This window comes from Pezoporus wallicus, unplaced genomic scaffold (assembly GCF_028554395.1).
Source record: "Pezoporus wallicus isolate ANWC-B61680 ecotype Strahan unplaced genomic scaffold, APGP_CSIRO_Pwel_v1 contig_1583, whole genome shotgun sequence".
In the NCBI taxonomy this organism is placed as follows: Eukaryota; Metazoa; Chordata; class Aves; order Psittaciformes; family Psittacidae; genus Pezoporus; species Pezoporus wallicus.
In genome coordinates, this window is record NW_026637266.1 from 356,557 (window position 1) to 374,581 (window position 18,025).

Genomic DNA, 18,025 nt, shown 5'->3' on the forward strand with positions numbered 1-18,025 from the left:
TGGCAACGTGGAGGTAGCGCCCCGGCTGCCACTGCCCTCTCCTGCGTCGTACCCAGCGGCCGTCCTTGGGCCGGGATCTCCCACTCCATCACACGTGCCCAGCACCTTGCTTCTGGCGTTGGCTGTCTGTACGGGTCTTGTGTTCACACCTTGCCTGTGCTCACTCGTGCTTTGCTGCTGCATTGTCCCCAGCCATCCTGACCTGGTGTCCAGTCTCACCCTGTCTGCTGCTCCGTGGTGTCTCTCCCCAGCTTGCCCCGTCCTTTCCCATTGCCCACATGTCCTCCCTCAGCAGTGCCACCTGCCCTCTCAGGTTCCTTCAATCCCTGAATCTCCCAAGTGAGGAGCTTCCCGGTGCTACCCTCAGTTGACGATGGCAGGGTAAGACTGTCTCTGGGTCCAAGCTTTGGTGCCTATGTTTGCAAGGTAGAATGGGCCCAGATCCTAGGTGGATCTCAGCCACGGACTTGCTAGAATCCTCCAATGACTCTTCTCAGGGCTTCTAAATGCAGTATAATTAAAATGACCCTTTAAGTGTGTGTGTCTCCATTCCCCTGCAGGTGAAGTCATTAGCTCTTTGGGGGTTACCTAGTGTCACTCATGTTTCCAGAAAAAGGAGACCACATAGACACTCTTGGGCTGGGAGTGTTAGATGCTTCCCATTTTGTCCATGTTCCAGAAAAAATTGGCATCAGAAGAGGACAAACTGGTAAAGGGGGGGGGAGAATACCCAAATGTATTTTGTAGCCAAATAACTCAGGAGAGATGTGGTTTAGATTAAAGAACATAACTAGGAGCCAGTATTCCTGTGTCATCTTCTTGGCTCTGCTGTACTTCATGGCATGACCTTGGGAACATTATTACATAACCTCTCCTAGGCCTCAGTTTCTCCAGCAGGGAAAGACCAGGGGGGTAGGGAGTAATAATGCTGAAATGCTCTCATGAGGTGCTTTGATGACTTCGGTAATGTTTGCCGAGTGACTTGAAGATGTCAGGTACTATATAAATGCTAAGCAGTGTTGTTAAAATTTCCCTGGCAGTCTCAAGTGCTGCAGAGTCTCCAGCTGGGACTCTTGTAATGCCAGGCTTTCTCTTCCCAGCTTCAAAGGAAGAGACCATCAGTTTTATGTTGCTGCTGTACAGCTAAAGAGGCAAAATGGTCTGTGTGCACATGCTTTTCAGTCTAGTTTTGCCTTCTGTAAGGGAACTGATGAATTATTACCTTTGATTCACATGAAAGTAAAGGAGAGCAATCTGCTTGTGGCCTGGGATTGTTTCTGGAAGTGAAATGGAGCTGTGCCCACTGTCGTGGCAGACTTGTCATCAAAATGCCGCTGAAGACCCTTTGGAGTTTTAGGTTAAATTGTGTGGCTTTATCTTCAGGTTATTCACTTGCTTAAAGAAAGCTGCTGTACCAGCACTTGAATTTTGTGGGGGAACTTAACTGGTAAAATGCATCAGCTAAGGTCCATACAAGAAGGTTTTGTTCTTCATATCAGGGTGACACCGTAGGTTTGTTTATGCAGACACTGATGGCAGTACGTGGCTTCTTGACTTTGTAGGTGTAGCCTTAACATACGCATCATTAACGTAAGAGCATTCTAAGATGAGGTTGATGAGTAGTAGTTTCTAGGGATGAACACAGTTGTGCATTCTTTGGGGAGGAAGGTGGACTAAGTGGACTTGCTTCAGGAAAAGCTAGTAGGATTTTATACCATAATCTCCATTTAAATTAGGATGCCATGCTATTACCATGTCTAACATGGAGGTAAACACATTCTGTAGGTGTGGCATTTGTTGTTTTGCTTAACTTTAGAAATCTTTCTTGATCCTATCCAAGGCCATAAAAACCCCTGGGCTGTGAGGTGCTGGGGGGTGAGGGTGCTTTAAGGAGTTGACCGTGTCTTTTGGATTTTAAGAAAAGTCCTTGGATTCTGACTGGGTCACATATGAAGATGTAGGCCAGTTTGAGGAAGGACGTGGATACCTTTGCATACCCTCTGGGTTCTGAGCTGGTTAAAGCACTGACAAGCCCTTTTAATTATAACTGTGCAAGCCTAAACCTGGAAAAGCTTGAACACAAAGCCTAGGGGTAGCAGCATACCCCTGCGTGCTGGCTTGATTGGTCTGGATGGATCATGGTGGCTGGTTCTGTTTGGCCAAAGCTTGTGCCTCCTTTGCCTCTGTCCTCCAAGCCTGTCCCAAAGTCCATTGCTCCCTGGAGCAAGTGCACGTCCTCTGCACCCACTGGTCGCTGGCACCCAGGTTTTTCTTCAGCACAGCCCCATCCTACTGTTTATTTCCTCACTGCATCTGCCCCTAGAGATCTGTCCTCTGAGGCTGACATGAATGGAGCCTGTCTGACAGTGAATTGGTCTAATGGCAGTGAACAAGGTCCTTCTTGCTTCATTCCAGATGTTCCTGCTTCACTTTAGAGAGGCCCCATCCTGCAGTGTGCATTGCGGGGGGACCTCTTTAGAGCCTGGGTCTCAGTTAGTAGTGCTGTAAAGAGGCTACTGTTTTGACACAGAAGAAAAATGAATTGTCTGTTCCCTGACACTTAGAAGCTGATATGTTTGATGCCCTCCTCAATGCATAGCTTATGTGTATATATGCTTATGTACCCTTACGGTACAGCCCCCAAATTGCTTGGTTCTCCTGAAGAGAGACGTGAAGGGCAGAGCAGGGTTGCAGGCTGCAAAGGCAGACCTGCACACTGGTGGTCTGAGAGTGAGAGCCACCCAATCAGTTGTCTTCCCTAAACAAGCGATGGTGGGTTTTCAGGAGGTTGAAGAACTAAGGGGTTCATTTAGTCTCATGAAATCAGTTAAACTTTCCCATACTGTGGGAAAGCTGTTGTGGATGTACCTTTACATATGGTGCCACCAGGTAGCTTTTAAAATGTGATCCACTATCTTACTGTACTCAGACCATGGGAGGCTTGATTTCAGTATAATCAGGAATAAGTCGAATGTTTATTAAGATGATTACTTACAAAGATTTCTTAAATCAAACTCTCCCAGCACCTCCTCACAAACTTCTTCAGAGAGGGGAGGGTGATGAAATAAATAATCTGCAGGGGATTTCCCTCTGCCTTAAACTGCAGCGTGAGAATTAATGTAGCTCTAGTCCTTTATCTCTTGTGCATAAATGCATCCGTATTTGTGCAGAACATTCATAGTTCAGTCAGACATGCAGCAAAGAGGGCTGCGGCACTGGAATCCCGATTCCGGCTGCAGGCAGCGAGGCAGCAAAAACTGGCTGGTGCTTGGAAAAGCAGATAGCGACAGCAACGCACGAATGGAGCAGTGAGCGCCGAGGTCCTTCCCATCGTGCCACAGAGCGCCAGGTTCGGGCATCAGCACGAAGTGACAGTTGTTCCTGTTATAATTGTCTGGCCAATAATAATTATCTTCAGATGTCTGCTGACGAGGGGCTCGCCAATGGGGAGGCAGGAGGCCTGTGCTGACTGCGCCGAGATTATCTGGGCGAGATGACGTCAGGGCAGGGCTTGCCTAAAATCACAGAAACTTTTCCTCTGCTGCTGCTCAGCTGCTGCTGCAGGGCTCCGGGCATCCCTGCTCTCCTGCCCTCCCCTCCTGCCCTCCGAAGGCTCCCCCCCTCCTCCTTTTGTGTGCCCCTCCTGGCTTTTTCCAAGCCTGTTTTTCTCCTTGAAAAGCCAAGGTTTAACCCTTGGCAGCCAGTAGCATGCTCACAGGTAGCAGCAGGAGCTGAGCTGGAGCAGAGGAGAATGAGCAGGATGGCAGCGGAGCTGGTTATTCCCTAAAGATGCTGTGGGGCTCTGCTGCAGAAACCGGCTGTTTTTGTCTATGGGCTTCCAGTAAAGAGAGAAGCACTGTGTAAATGCAGCCAGGCATTTTTTAGTTTTAAAGGGCTGTGGTAACCCAAACTTGACTCTGAAATTGACTGTGTGAACCTTAGATGAGTGTAAATGTTTGTGTATTGAAAACAAACATCCAGGTGCAGGGAGTTATTTTTAGCCTGTTGTTAGCAAAAATGTTTATGTGGTGAGGGGCAGAAAGTACAGCCAATGCTGAGAGAAATTTATCCTTTGGTGTGATTTTCTTTCCAGTCAAAACTGGAGATAGATGTTGCGGAGCAGAGGGTCAACTAATTTGGATTTGAAACACACTTGCCTTTTAATAATTCACAGAAGCACCATCATCCTAGACAGATTTGTTTCCTAAATGCAGAGCAAGCTTCCCTCATCCACTTAAGCTACTCTTACCTCATGCAGAAATCAAGAGTGAGAGGCTGTGCACGTATCTCTCCAGGCATACGTGTGTGGCAGCCAAAAACTGATGTAAATTACTTCTTTTTTTTTTTACCCTCTCCTGAGCTCTTGCTAAATGCCAGAGAAGGATGTGGAGGGGACACAAGAGTCGCCCTGCCCTTCTCTCTGTGCTGCAGCAAGGACTCAAAGGGAAAGTGTACGAGTTGCTCTTTACCACAGCAAGACTGTTGTGCTTGAACAAAATTCAGCCAGCGCAAGAACTGAGCCTACCTCCACATTTCATCCCCAGAGGGGCTTTTTTCTGTTCTCTCGTGCAAACTGTCCATAAAGTTGAAAGGACAATCAGCGCACGGTAGCTTTGGAGCTGCAGAGATTAGAGGATACCGCTTCTTTGCCTTTCCTCCATCCCTCAGGCCTTTCTGAGCAAAAGGCTGATACAATGGTGTATAACAGGGCTTTGGCTCCTTGAAAATGCAAGGACAGAGTCTATGGGGAATAACAGTACATGTCATTTCAGAGTTCATGTATTTTCTGTCTATGTGTGGGGGAAAAAAAAAAGAAGGAAAAAGACTGTGGCAGAGAAATGTCATCCTGAAGATAAATACATGGGTGTCTTCTGGGTTCAGCCTACCACTGAAACGTAGGCATTGGCCTTATGCTTACTCTATCCCTAGAGTGTGAACACATCTGTCATCATGTTACTTCACTAATTTTTAAGCCTCTGAGAGTGAAAACATCTCTTCCACTTTGTCAAACACCATGTGCCTGTGGGAATAATGAACTTGTAAGAATGGAGCAAGAAGTAATTCAGGAGCTTGCCATTTCCACAAGTGAAGAAGAGCATTCAGGAGTGTTTCGGTTTGGGATGAGATGTGGCATGCTACGTCTTGGCACTTTTGAGAAAGTAACTCATATCGTCAAGTAGGCATACACTGTGAAAGCCCAACGGTGTTTGTGCAGGCATGGGCTGCGTAGCAAGTGGTGGCACAAATCCCTAGATTCAGGGTGCTTTATGTGGACGGGCAAAGGAGTGATGGGGAGAAGCCGATTTGCCCTGGGACTAGGGTGCAGGGTGCCCAGGTATCTCCTTTCTCCTCTAAATGGCCTGACCCTGAACCACAGGGAGTTTTTCCCCTGGCAGACAGTCTTTTCACCTCTGGGGCTGTTTCTGCTAGCTTATGGATGCAGGCACCCTTGCAGAGAGAGACAGATTCCTTTGCTGGTTAAATCCATGTGAAATCGGTGGCAGAAGGCACCCCGAGTGCTGGTCCAGCTTTCTAGCCTGCCAAGCTGTAGCTTCACAGGGATGTGGTGTTAGGGGCGTTGGAGTGGCACCAGGCAGCTGTCCTTTCTGTTACATGGTAGCATCCCTGCTTCATCAGTCCTGACAAAAGTACAACCTGCAGTCAACCTCCACAGGCTCTTTTGCACCACAGGCGAAGGCAGCCTGAGCGCAAAGAGCATCCTTGGCCAAGGTCATTGCCCCATGTCGAGAGGACAGCAGTTTTTATGATGGCACATGAATTGCTGTTGGCTGTTTTGCTGTCAGGTCACATATGTTTCTGGGCTCCTCCTAGTCACCACAGTGGTATCACTTTCCTGAATGCCAGTTTTTAATCATAACCTTGATGAGGAGCCACTGTTTTTTACCTTGATGCATTTTGTCTTCCTGTTAGTTTTTCTGAGGCAGACACTGTTATGTGCATATCCCTTGCAACGTAGAAATATTAAAAACTGTCCAAAAGCAGTGAGTAAAATTTACATGGGAACATCCATTTTCTCTTCCTCCCTCAAACGGGCACAGTCTGGTTGTCCCTAATCTGGTAAGAGTAGCACTCTAGACAGGCTACAATGATTTGTTAGATCCTGGTCTTTTAATGAACTCCGTGCTGGTAGATGTTGCTTGTTAATGGGACTCAGGGTAACCAGGAGATCACTTCATGTAACTCATTGTGTGATTAGGGGTCTCGATTACTCCATTTTCTGCAATGCCTAACATAAGTGGCCTTTTCCATGACCTCCTTGCTGAAAACGCAGTGAGCATTCATGTTCAGTACACCTACTGCTCCTTAAAGAGTCAAACATGGTCATGTTCCCATTGGTCTCAGCAGAGAAAGGTCTGGCAGAGTATTTAACTCTCAAATTTATGTGCTGCGTTTGCCATTGGTCTCTTCTCCACAGCCATCTATAGTGGTACTGGGAATAAAAGGATGTTTTGTACTTTTTTCCTCCTTTATGTCATTGCGCAGTCTCTGCCCCTTGCTCAAGAGTCTATCCCAAGCCCTTTTCAGCTGACTTTGATCTGCTGACTCTTAGTGACCAATATAGAGATAAAAAAGTGGAAAAATTTGTAAGGAAAAGGCTGTAGTATTTCTGTCTTTGTGACTGTTAGCACTGGCAGGCTGGTACCCTGGCGTGCTGGGGTCCAGGGAGGTGGGACAAATGGGTGGGGAATGCAGAGACCCTTCTCTGCAAAGGCATTATCAGTACAGAGCTGGAGACATAGGAGGGTGTAGAGCTGGGGTTTCTTTATTTGCTTTAAGGGAGTTTGTGGAGCTTTCCACAGTTTTGAAAATGATTTTTGTGGTACAGGGTCCATTGGGACTGTAGAAGGCAAGATGATGTAGAACACTTTTTGGAAAGCCTAATCAAGAGAGAGTTTAGATGCTTTCTTCTTTTAATGGAAATGGGCAGAGGTTAAAACATTATTTTAAAATGTAAATTAGTGTCAGCTAGAATGTAAAATAAACTTTCCACTGTCTCAGATTCTATCAAGGTGTGAGCTATTTGTGTAACCACGTTATCTGCATACTGCTACCCAGTACTTTTTTTCTTGCAAGCTGTTTTGTCAGCCCTCTTGAACCTTGTCTCAGGTTGGAGTGGAAGGGTTGTGTATTTACTCTATGGCTACAGAGCACGTGGCACAGCAATGTACTGTCCCTGACTTATTTAAGGACTGGGAGCAACGTGGAAGGACTCCAAAGCCATCATGACCTTGGTTTAGTTAGAGAAGGGACCCAGATCCTGCAGAGCTGACATGCCATGAAATGATGAAATGGGCAGATCTTGCATCTGCTGAACAGTCCTTGACCTCTGTTGGGTAGAGCTGGTATTCAGAGTTGGGAAGAAGAGGGTGTGATGAAAGTCAAAGATTTACCTCATGCCAGGGGACCTGGTGCTTTGCAGAGTACATAGAGTGGTTTATGCACTGTGAGGCATGCAGGGGAATGATGATCAGTACATTTCAGATAACTGAATGCAGCTGTAGCCACTGTGTACAAGTTAGGCATCAGTCGATCAGACGCAGTTCTTCAAAAGGTACCCAAGTCCCACAGTTTCAATAGAAACCCAGGACCTGTGCCATCTCTGGAAATCACTGATTGTGCTTCACTTCCGAAGGTGTAAAATGGGAAACAGTTCCTTCCTGGGGATATTCAAAATTGTTTTTTCACCATGTCACAAAGGTGATCCTGAGGTTGTAAGACCTGTATGAGTAATTACATTAAAACAGTACAGAGAACAGCATTACTGTGCAGCTCTACACTTGTACTAGCACTGAAGAATGCTTTATTCTTGTCAAGGATGTTGTGCGAAATTTGTCTCCTTGATTGTGGTAACTGAGGACTCGAAAGAGCTGCTGTAATATTTGAGGCAAGGCAGTTTATTGTTGGTGTCATGAGATTAAACTGCAAAAGTCCAGACCATTCTTAATTGTAAATTTGTGGAAGGAGCTGTCCTTCATATAGTTTAATAAAACTTCAGACTGTTCAACATCTTCTGACCATAACTTTAAAATAGAATATTTAAAATTTGTTTGCAGTTAGTTTCAGCATATGAAGCCTGCAAAGGGAGTGAAAAATGAATTGGACATCATCTATGATTGATTATGAGCTCCTCAAATTGAATGTGTTGGTTTTGCTATCTGATGGCTTCAGTTATCCCTAGACATAAAAGTTAAGGTCAGTCAAGAGCATTATTAAGGACAAGCATTTGCCCTGTATAAACACCAGAATGATATCACTGAGGAGTATGATCTTCTGGCTAATGAAATAGTCTGATTTTTTTTTTTTTTTAATTTTTCCTTTTTTTTTATTTTTCTTTCTTTTTTCTTATTTTATTCTTTTTATTTAGAACCCTTAAGAGGTACTTAAGTAATAGTAAAATCCCCCAAGTATAAGCAAAAGCAGGATGCCAGAGTTGTTGCACTCTCCCATTCACACAGAGGGTTTATCAACAACTGTTTTCAAAGTCTGGCTTTTTCCTAATGTAATTATGCTTTTAGCTTCTAATGGGAGTTTTCCCTCTAGGTCTCCTGTTGTGCATCTGTTGAATGCAGGTCCTCTGTAAACAGTAATGGGAATTTTGTGGTTTCCATTATACAAATGTCCATGCAGCTGTAAGTCCTGGGTTTTCTTCCTTTTTGTTCTCTCTGGAGGGGCTGGCTCTCCAGCTCCTTTCTCATGTGTTTGGAGGTCGCAACCAAGAGAAATGTTGGTTGTTAGCAGCAAATTCTGTGGACATCTAACATTTCAGTTCCTTACTTCTTGTTTCTTCATCCTTCTTGGCTTGACAGCCGAGCAGAAATCTCCAAGCTATTTCATACACCATGATGATCCTCTTGTCTTCATTAGCTGCCTTCACTTTTACAAAGACTTTTGCTCTGTCGACATGGTAGCTCTGAGGCCGATGGCTTCCAGGGCCCAAGTTAGACCTCAACCCCTCTTCAGGGTGTGAATGGGGACCTGGCCCTTGTGCGCAGGCATCACCATGCTTTGGGTGACTGACCCAAACCCGGCAAAACCTGCTGGTGATTTCAGTGCGTTTCCTAGGTAAAAAGAGAAGCAACGAGGTTGGGCTAAGTGGAATGGATGAAAAGAAAGCATAGCATTGATTGCAGACCCCGATGAAACAGTTTGTTTAACAGGTAGAAGTATTTTGAGATGCATAATGTTGTCTTTACATTATTTTGTGAGGGCGTTTCCCCATTGCATTTTTTCGTAAGATGCTACTGTTGGCCACTGTCTGAAACAAGATACTGATCTGATTCAACCTTTGATCTGACCTGATCACTCCTGTGTGCTTTAGTACCCTTTCTTGATCACATGTCTGATAAAGAAAATACTATTTTGGGTATCAGTCACAACAGAACTGTGTGGAAGTGGCATTCCCTCTTGCAGTGGCTCTGTGTACACAGACCATCAGTTTATTTTGTTAAATCATTATCTGTTGTTTCAGAACTCTGTAAATATTGCGGAGTTAAATCTTACTTGGATTGGCACTTCATGCTGAAAATGCCCAATGATCTAACATATTGCAGCATTTCTGGGGATGTGATGCTGGGCAGAGATTTCTCCTGTGCAAGGCACTGGCCAAGGATGCTATGAAAAACCCTTGTCTTACCCCTAGCAGCTTGGGGGGTTAGCTTAAGACTAGTAGTACCCCAGGCAGACAAAACTAATTATTTTTTAAAAGGTTCAGATAACTTATTGCTTGGGCTGTCAGAGCCAGATCTGTGCAGCTACCTTGCCACCACCTCTGTAATGTGGGTAGTTTTGCAGATATCCCATTGGAGTGAGGACAGCTCCAAACAGCCTACACCATGGGTAAAAATAATGTTATAGCTCTGAGAGGAGTCCTTGGAGTCCTCAGTTAATGTGTCCCTGTTCACTAACTTTTAGTATCACATGTGATGGGTTCAGGGTTGGTTTTTTTGGTTTATTTTTAAGAATTTCCCATAAGCTTTCCAGCATTTTCCAAGAGCTCTCCTCCTGCATCAGCGCTCACGTCATGGACGAATTTCAAAATTTAGTTTGGAAGATAGGATCAACACAGGTGTTCCTGTTGCAACATTTAGAGCCAGATTGTCGCAAGGCTGTTGTATGCAGGATGCTCATGCTTGTTAGGAAATGAGAGAAAATGTTTTACTGAAAGAAACATTTTGAACACCTGGCCCAAGATGTTCATGAGAGGTGGTCTTTGTGTAATGGTAGCCCTGTATAAAGATGGTAGTTACAGTGCATGCCTTTCCCAGGTTCCTCCACATACGTCTTTTGATCCTGCTCAAGAGGTTTGCACATCTGAGATCCTGATATTTGATGATTACAGGCAGTTTGTATTACTGTTCACTCATTCAGTCATTTGAGCACCCTGCAGGCACCGGTGATGGGATTTGTCTGACCACACATAGTCACCTGCTGCATGAAGTGCCTGAGTCATCTCATCCTGAAATAGGGAGCTAAGAGAAATAAGTTGCATCCTAAAACCATTCCCTTCTCTGCACTGAATGTGAAGAGACTCCTAGGAGCTAACTGGACCACAGCCATTTCCAAACATCCTTCTTCCTTTCTCTCCCACCATGCATTTTCTTCTTTTCCAGCTATCTACTTAATTTTTTCCTTTACATCACCCTTTCCCCCTCTCTCTTTCATTTTCTGTACATCTTTTTAGGAACAGTCAAACCGGGTGGCTGGAGAAGCCCTCTGTGCTCACACAAAATAGCCCACGCAGTGCCAAACTACTGGTGTGGGTTTTGGAGCTGCGCTGATGGAGCTGGGCAGTGCAGACCTGGCCCTGAGTTGTCTTTGTATGAACAGCAAGAAATACTGCATTGGGGTAGTCCGCTACCATCTTCTGATGGAAGTCACTTGGTACTTGATTTCTGGAATAGGGCAGTAACAAAAGAAGAGTGCTTACATGTAGCTTTCCTCAGCCCCTGTCATATCCTGGTATAAAAGGAGCCTCTTTTAAAAGCCACTTTCCAGTCACTAGCTGGAAAAACCCTAAATAAAGTCTATAATAAAACTTCTGTTTGCTTCAATGAAAGAGATTTAGTTCCTAAGCTTGTATATGTTGGCTGAATGTAATGTATCATCTGGTACGTAGAATGATTATGACAGCTTGCATATTTTGAAATGGTCATTGCTGTAAATGGAATAATTGGAAAGGATGCTAGAAGAGTATGAAGATGAAGAGGTTGTGTCTACATTTAGGAAAAAATACACACCAGGCTGATAATATGGGCAATCCAGAGATTAGAGAGAAATAGTAATGATAAGAGCTATCACAGCTTTTTATTGTGTGGTGATCAAGCAGAGCTCCTCCCTGTGCTTTCTGTAGTAGCATGCTCTTGATTGGGATGAAAAATGGGCTAGGATAACAAAAAAAGGATCTGTTAGTATCTATCCTGTAATGGCACTAAAGCTGGGAATGCAGATTTTGATCTCAGCCTTTCCAAATGCTATTCTTGCCTTAGTAGTCCCTGTGATGCTGCTGTGATGTCATGGAGCATATTCCTCAATGAAACGCTGGTGGCCTCAGGATAGTCATGCAAAGTATGTAAGATATCAAGAGTGGTCCTTTGGTATATCTCGATGAAGTCCTGCAAGTACGGTGAGCAGTTTTGACTTGCATCAATTAAAATGGCTTATATGATTGGGAGAGGCTTTTGACAGACCACAAGTACCTTCCCTACACTTTTACAATTAAATTCCAGCATTTTGTCTTCATAGGCTGTGTCCTGATGACCTTAGTTACGATCCGTATTTATTGCTGGCAATCACGGCGCTTTCCATTAAATTAGATCGTATTGTATCTGTTTACAGGGGAAGAGAATTTGGCTTCAGACATCTTTAACCCATTTGCCTTGTTTAAAATTTCAAGAATGAGTCTTGACTTGGTGGGATTTCAAATAGCTCTTGTGTTATTAAAATAGCTGTGTATCTGGAAAGAGGGACAGTTGCGTTCAGTGTATTACCATGGAGGGTTATAGTATTTTAGCATCTAAGGTCTCTACTGAATATCACAGTCACATTCTTGGTAAGTTAGATACTTTAATGTCAGAAAGCTCTATAATGTAACATTTCTAACAACAGGAGGGATGTCTTGGAAGTGGTGGATCTGCACAGCCTCCAGGGCTGCTCTGAGAGCTGCCCAAAACCACTGCTGGAACAGTTTTCAGCAGCAGAAGTCTTGCCAGATTAGAATGACCAATTCCACTAACTTTCATCCGAGTTGTCTCCTCTTAGCTCCCAGATACTATATGACATTAAAAGAAAGCAAGACTTTGGTTCCCAGCACTTTTGAGAGAGTCCCATTGCACGTACAGTAAACAAAGCACATCAAACATGATGGTACACGATGGTACCATCATGTGTTTTCCCTGACTGCTGGATGAAATTCTGCCCCTTGAATGTCAGCCAGCCTGTGAGGCAACAGGGACAGCCTCCCTGCCACCGAGATTGCATGATGGGGTGATGTCAAGGTGGGTTGCCTTGGGTTTACTGGTGTTGGAGTAGCTTCCCAGAGTAACTTTTCCCCATGCCATGCAGATGCAACCAGTGCTACAGTTAGGTGAATTGACTGCCTGTGCCAAACTGTTCCAGCTGCCTTGCCTGGAGGCTACCTGCATGCCCTTCCTGAAAGTAGTCCCAGAGACACCATGGCATGGGAATGATGTATCCTTTGATATTTAGAGCCCATGACAGCATGTATAGTGAGATGTTCATGGCTCATGTGCCCAAAAGGTTGCATGCAGTCTGAGTGGTTTCCTTCTAGCTGCATAAGTGAGGACAAATACTCTAAATTATGAATAAGAAAAACATCCCTCTCAGGCTGGATCTCAAAGTCTGCCATGATAACACCCTGCGATCTGGTCTCTAGACTAGCCTGCTCAACCTGCTTCACTCAAAGAGTGGGTAAGGCATCCATCCAGAGAACTACAGGCTTTCAGGGACTAGTGGCTTTCACTATTACGACTGGGGTCTGGGAGTCATCCAGGTCAGTAAGAGACATGCCTGTGACTTGAATGGGAAGAGGATACAAATTTCTGTGCATGAGTACATAAGGTGGCTCTGGCATTAGCTGTAGCTTTGATTCAGAGAGAGATATGAGTGTTGCTGAAGTCAGAATAAGCTGCCATCCTGCAGTAATACCTATGTATGTATGTAAATGCAGGATGTGGCTGTGGAATCAATTTTAGTATGTGGGGGATCACTAGAAAGCATGAAGATTAAACTGAAAAGGGCTTGTTTCCCTGACTGGCTTATGTCCAGTCCTCCCTGTGCAATTGCTCCTCTTCCAGAATAAAACTACCCATCTCCAGTGTTGAACCAGTTAATGCAAGCAGGGGCTTAGGCTGCTTTCTGCTGTGCTCTGGGGTAGTGACTCTATGCTGGAGAACGCCTTGCAGAACAGAAGGGGTAAAGAAATGTCTGTTCAAGTCAGGGTGTGTTGACTCACAAGGGACATTTTGAAGGTTATGGGTATATGTTAGGCAGGTATTAAATAGCTTTTGCTTTATAAATATCATTTACAAAAGCAAGTATCCTCTTCAGAGCACCAGAGTGTATAAGGATATGAGTTAATTAGTCTGCATTTTCAAAGTGGTAGAAAAACAGAATTTAGATCAGAAAAATTGCAAAAAATTTTGATGGTGACTTAAAATCCAGTGGCTTTTGTAAAACTTCCTGGCCTCATACCTGCTTTTTCTTCCCACTCACTGCTTTCTGCAGCTGTATCCATTGAACGTGGTGTGGTCGTTTGTGATGTGTGTGACTCGAGAGAGGAGAGGTTCAGACCTGCTGTCCGATGGCTCACTGCAGAGGGGCAGGTCCACCCGCTGATAGGGCAGGTTGTGGTGGTCACTGTGGCACTAAGTCACTTGTTTTACAGAGAACTGTGGGCTGGCAGGACGATGAGCCAGGCCACAGGCTAATTTGTAGACAGGCTCAGCGGAGCATTTCGTGGCCTGCAAAATGACCAGGCTAATCCTGCAGCCTTTATTGTGACACCTGAGGCAGCAGCACAACCAGCCTCCTTTGCTTTACCAGATTCCCATGATCGAGTCTCCATCTTTCTAAACATGGCACAGATTTTTTTCACTTCCCAGACCTGAGAATGGGGGGAGGGCAATGGAAGAAATCTGCATTAAAAGCCATTGCCATACCAGTATGAAAATGCAGAGGCCCCTTGGCAAAAGGGAGGGGGGCCTCACATGGGGGTCGTGTGTTGTCCAGGTTATCTGGGATGTAGCTTTGCAGTGAGAACAACCTTGCGGTGCATTCAGAAATGCTTGCCTGACTAACATATTGCTTACATTTGCTGACTCACTCTTGCACTGCCTTTTCTTTCTTGTTCCCTGGATGCCTTGATTTTTATCTCTGTTACTAGGGCTGTGTCCCAGACACTGTATAATAAGCGTGTTTGTGTTTGGCTTCTGTGGAGGTAGGAGGCATCTACATTTGGATACAAATGTTAATATAATTCACCCGTAAGTGAATAATAGCAACAGAATACAGGGGCCTGACCCCCCCCTGCCCCAGCATGGGTGGGAAGGCTGTGAAATGCAGCTCTTGGGGCAGAGCCACCCCCAGCATCGCTGCCTGGGACTTTGCTCCATTCGGTGTTAACTGCTCTTCAGGTCCTGCTCCCCAGCAGTGTTTTGACCTATTAAATTCAGCCTATGCTTTCACTTGTAGAGGACACTAATACAGGCAGCCTGTGTCTGAAAGTCCTTTCAGGGTGGGAGCCGTACATGGCCATGGTTGATAACTGCTTCAGAGCTGCTGGTTCCCCACTGCCCTGCTTTTCCTGGAGGCATGTGGGTGATCAAAGCTCCTGCTCAGCACCCACCCTGGACATAGGGTGTTCCTGGAAGAGCTTCATCTGGCTCCTGTCTGGGTGAGCTGCAGCAGCCCTTCATCGTCAGAGCCCTGCTTGCTTTCCTGCTTTGATCTTTCACCCGGGGCCATCAAATGTCCGTGTCTCTTGCCACTTCAAAGGATGGCTGTTCTTAATGTGCAATGCCTATGTACTTCTGGAGGTACGGCTCATTTCCTGCATGTCTTCTCAAATACCAGTGGTCTTAAACGACACTCCTAAAATGTTTGAGGATCCAGGTTAGCATACAAGGAAAATGACAGCTTCAGGGTTTTTCCCTTTACAGACTAGGTTCCTAGGCTTTGTCTATGAGTATCCCAGATGGTTTCAACTATCCTGTCTTCTTAATCTCTTCTGAACAGGCCACCATTTATTTCTCCTGTCCAGCTTGCTGAGGGCTAGCTTGAATCCCATCTCATTAAGTTGCCATCACATAATGCTCTTTTCTCTTGTTTTAATCAGATGATGTCCAATGTTTTTCCCAGCAGTCCTCATGCAAAGAGTGACATTGCATGGCCAATTACCAGGGAACTAATTGGCAAACAGCTTCTTCCCTTATGGTTCAAAGAGCATTATCTGTGCATTCCCAGGAGATCGTACCACACAGCATCACCTTGCAGCTGCATTGCTGCGAATGAAACGTGCTTTTTCCCAGTGTGCTGGTTCCTGCTCATCAGTTTTGTGTCAGACTGAGAGCAGATGGCACTCCCCAATGTCACGAAGCAGAATCTAGCACTGACAGTGCCTTCAAAACCCTCTCTGCATTGAAGCTACAGCCACTGTGTTCTGGTTCTGCATAGCAGCAGCTGAACAGAGGCACACTTCTGAGTGCTCAGGCATGGTAGTTTTGCTTTAAGGAACTTCAACTTGGAAAGGGCTGCATTTCTGGTTCTTTTTAGGCGTGATTGCTTTTCTCAAGCCAAACTATTTATGGCATTTCTTATTGCAGGTTTCAGTATTCCAGGTTCAGTGAGATCAGTGATATTTAGCATTTATAAACAGAAATTCTAAGTTTGAAAATCTTGGCACTTTTGATTGTGACTTTTGTAAGTGCTGGAGGCCATTAAACATGCAGCTTCTGTGGTGTCTTCTGTTAGCTGTTTCTTCATGGTGGAAATCACTGTCAGTTTCTTGAACCAACCCCTGGAAAGCCTCCAGGCATTTTGATGGCAAAGCTAAGGAACTGTGTGACCAGCTTTACTCACTTTTGGATTTACATTTTTGTCATTGATTCTGAATACATATTGGACCAAATACATAAGCAAACAATATCAGGAGGGTGTGTGCTTGCACTCTCGCACTTACTTTTACTGATTCTCAAAAGCAGTGCCTAGCACCTTGGTCCCATGCAGTGAGAATTAAATGATGAGAAGAGCTGTTGTTTTACATTTAACATCTTTGTCAGCAACATGGCCAGTGGGATTGAGTGCACTCTCAGGAAGTTTGCTGATGACACCAAGCTGTGTGGTATGGTTGACACACTGGAGGGAAGGGATGCCATCCAGAGAGACCCTGATGTTCTTGAGAGGTGGGCAGTTGCCAGCCTCATAAATTCAAGGCCAAATGCAAGGTCCTGCACCTGGGTTGGAGCAATCCCAGGCACAGCTACAGGCTGGGCAGGGAATGGAGTGAGAACAGGCCTGCAGAAAAGGACCTGGCGATGTTGGTTGATGAGAAGGTCAACATGAGCCAGCTTCAGTGTGTGCTTGCAGCCCAGAAACGAACCGTATCCTGGGCTGCATCAAAAGTATTGTGACCAGCAGGTCAAGGGAGGTGATTCTCCCCCTCTGCTCTTGTGAGACCCCACCTGCAGTACTGCATTCAGCTCTGGGGCCCCCAACACAAGAGGGATATGGACCTGCTCAAGCAAGTCCACAAGAGGACCATGAAGATGCTCTGAGGGCTGGAGCACCTCTCCTATGAAGACAGGCTGAGAGAGCTGGGCTTGTTCAGCCTGGAGAAGAGAAGGCTTCCTTATAGCAGCCTTCTAGTACCTAAAGAAAATGGAAATGGAGAGGGGCTTGTTGGAAGGGTGTGTAGTGACAGGACAAGGGGAATGGCTTTAAGCTGAAAGGGGGTAGATTTAGATGAGATGCTGAGAAGAAATTCTTTACTGTGAGGGTGGTGAGGCAGTGGCAAAGGTTGCCCAGAGAAGCTGTAGCTACCCCATCCCTGGAAGTGTTCAAGGACAGGTTGGATGGGGTTTTGAGCAGCCTGGTCTAGTGGACAGTGTCCCTGCCTGTGGCATATGAGCTTTAAGGTCCCTTAAACCAACCCAAACCATTCTATGATTAAATTGATCCTTCTCTATCCCAGCCTTCTTTGAATTTGTGTTATATTTAATGGCAAAGAGCATCTGGCATCATCTATTTGTAAATCATAAATTAAGATTTATTTTACCCACGTAAACAGAAACCAGTCCTAGAACAGACAATAATACGAGAGCTTTTAAAAAGGTGCCTTATCAGTAAGTGGTAGTGTGTACTCTGTTGGGATCTGCTCTACTAAGATATTTCTTCATTTCTGTTGCCTAAGGTGAGCAATAAGCTTTACTTCAGCATTGCACTCTGTCACAGGATGGGGTGGGCAGTGATGCTGGAGAAAATAAACTCTCTTCCAGCTCCAGACTGCAGAACCTACTCCTGGTAACATATTTATGTCCCCTTATGCAACTGGATGATGAATTTTTGGGATGAATAGCTGCTTCTGTGCAGAGTTTAAAATGGGAACCAGGACTTCAGCACCTGACTTTTGAGAGTCAAGTAGGAGGCTTTGTTGCGTTACTAGAGAACGCTTACAGGCTGGAAACTGTAAGTCTTCTCCCACCCTGCTTGGGTCCCAGAACTGCTGGCCCTACAGCTTTGTGCCATATCCCCTACCCAGCCCAAAGCTGGCCACTTGGCTTTTTGTTTAAGATGAGGGAAGAGATTTGTACCTATGGAAGAGACTTTGGGCTGTCAGCACAGTCAAGGAAATATCCCTATATTAGTTATATGGATAGTTAGGCCAGATTTTCCAGCTGTTTATTTTACAAGCATGCTGAGGCATCTTAATGCAGTTAGAGGTATTAAGTCGATGTTGTTAAGTTAATTTTAATGACTTTAATAGGCCTTT

At 45.1% G+C, this 18,025-nt stretch overlaps 1 protein-coding gene across 1 annotated transcript in view; it reads left to right on the top strand.

Annotated features, from left to right (window-relative positions):
• The window catches only part of ELOVL6 (ELOVL fatty acid elongase 6), a 77,869-nt gene that overhangs the window by 1,073 nt on the left and 58,771 nt on the right, over window positions 1–18,025 (top strand). The window lies entirely within an intron of this gene.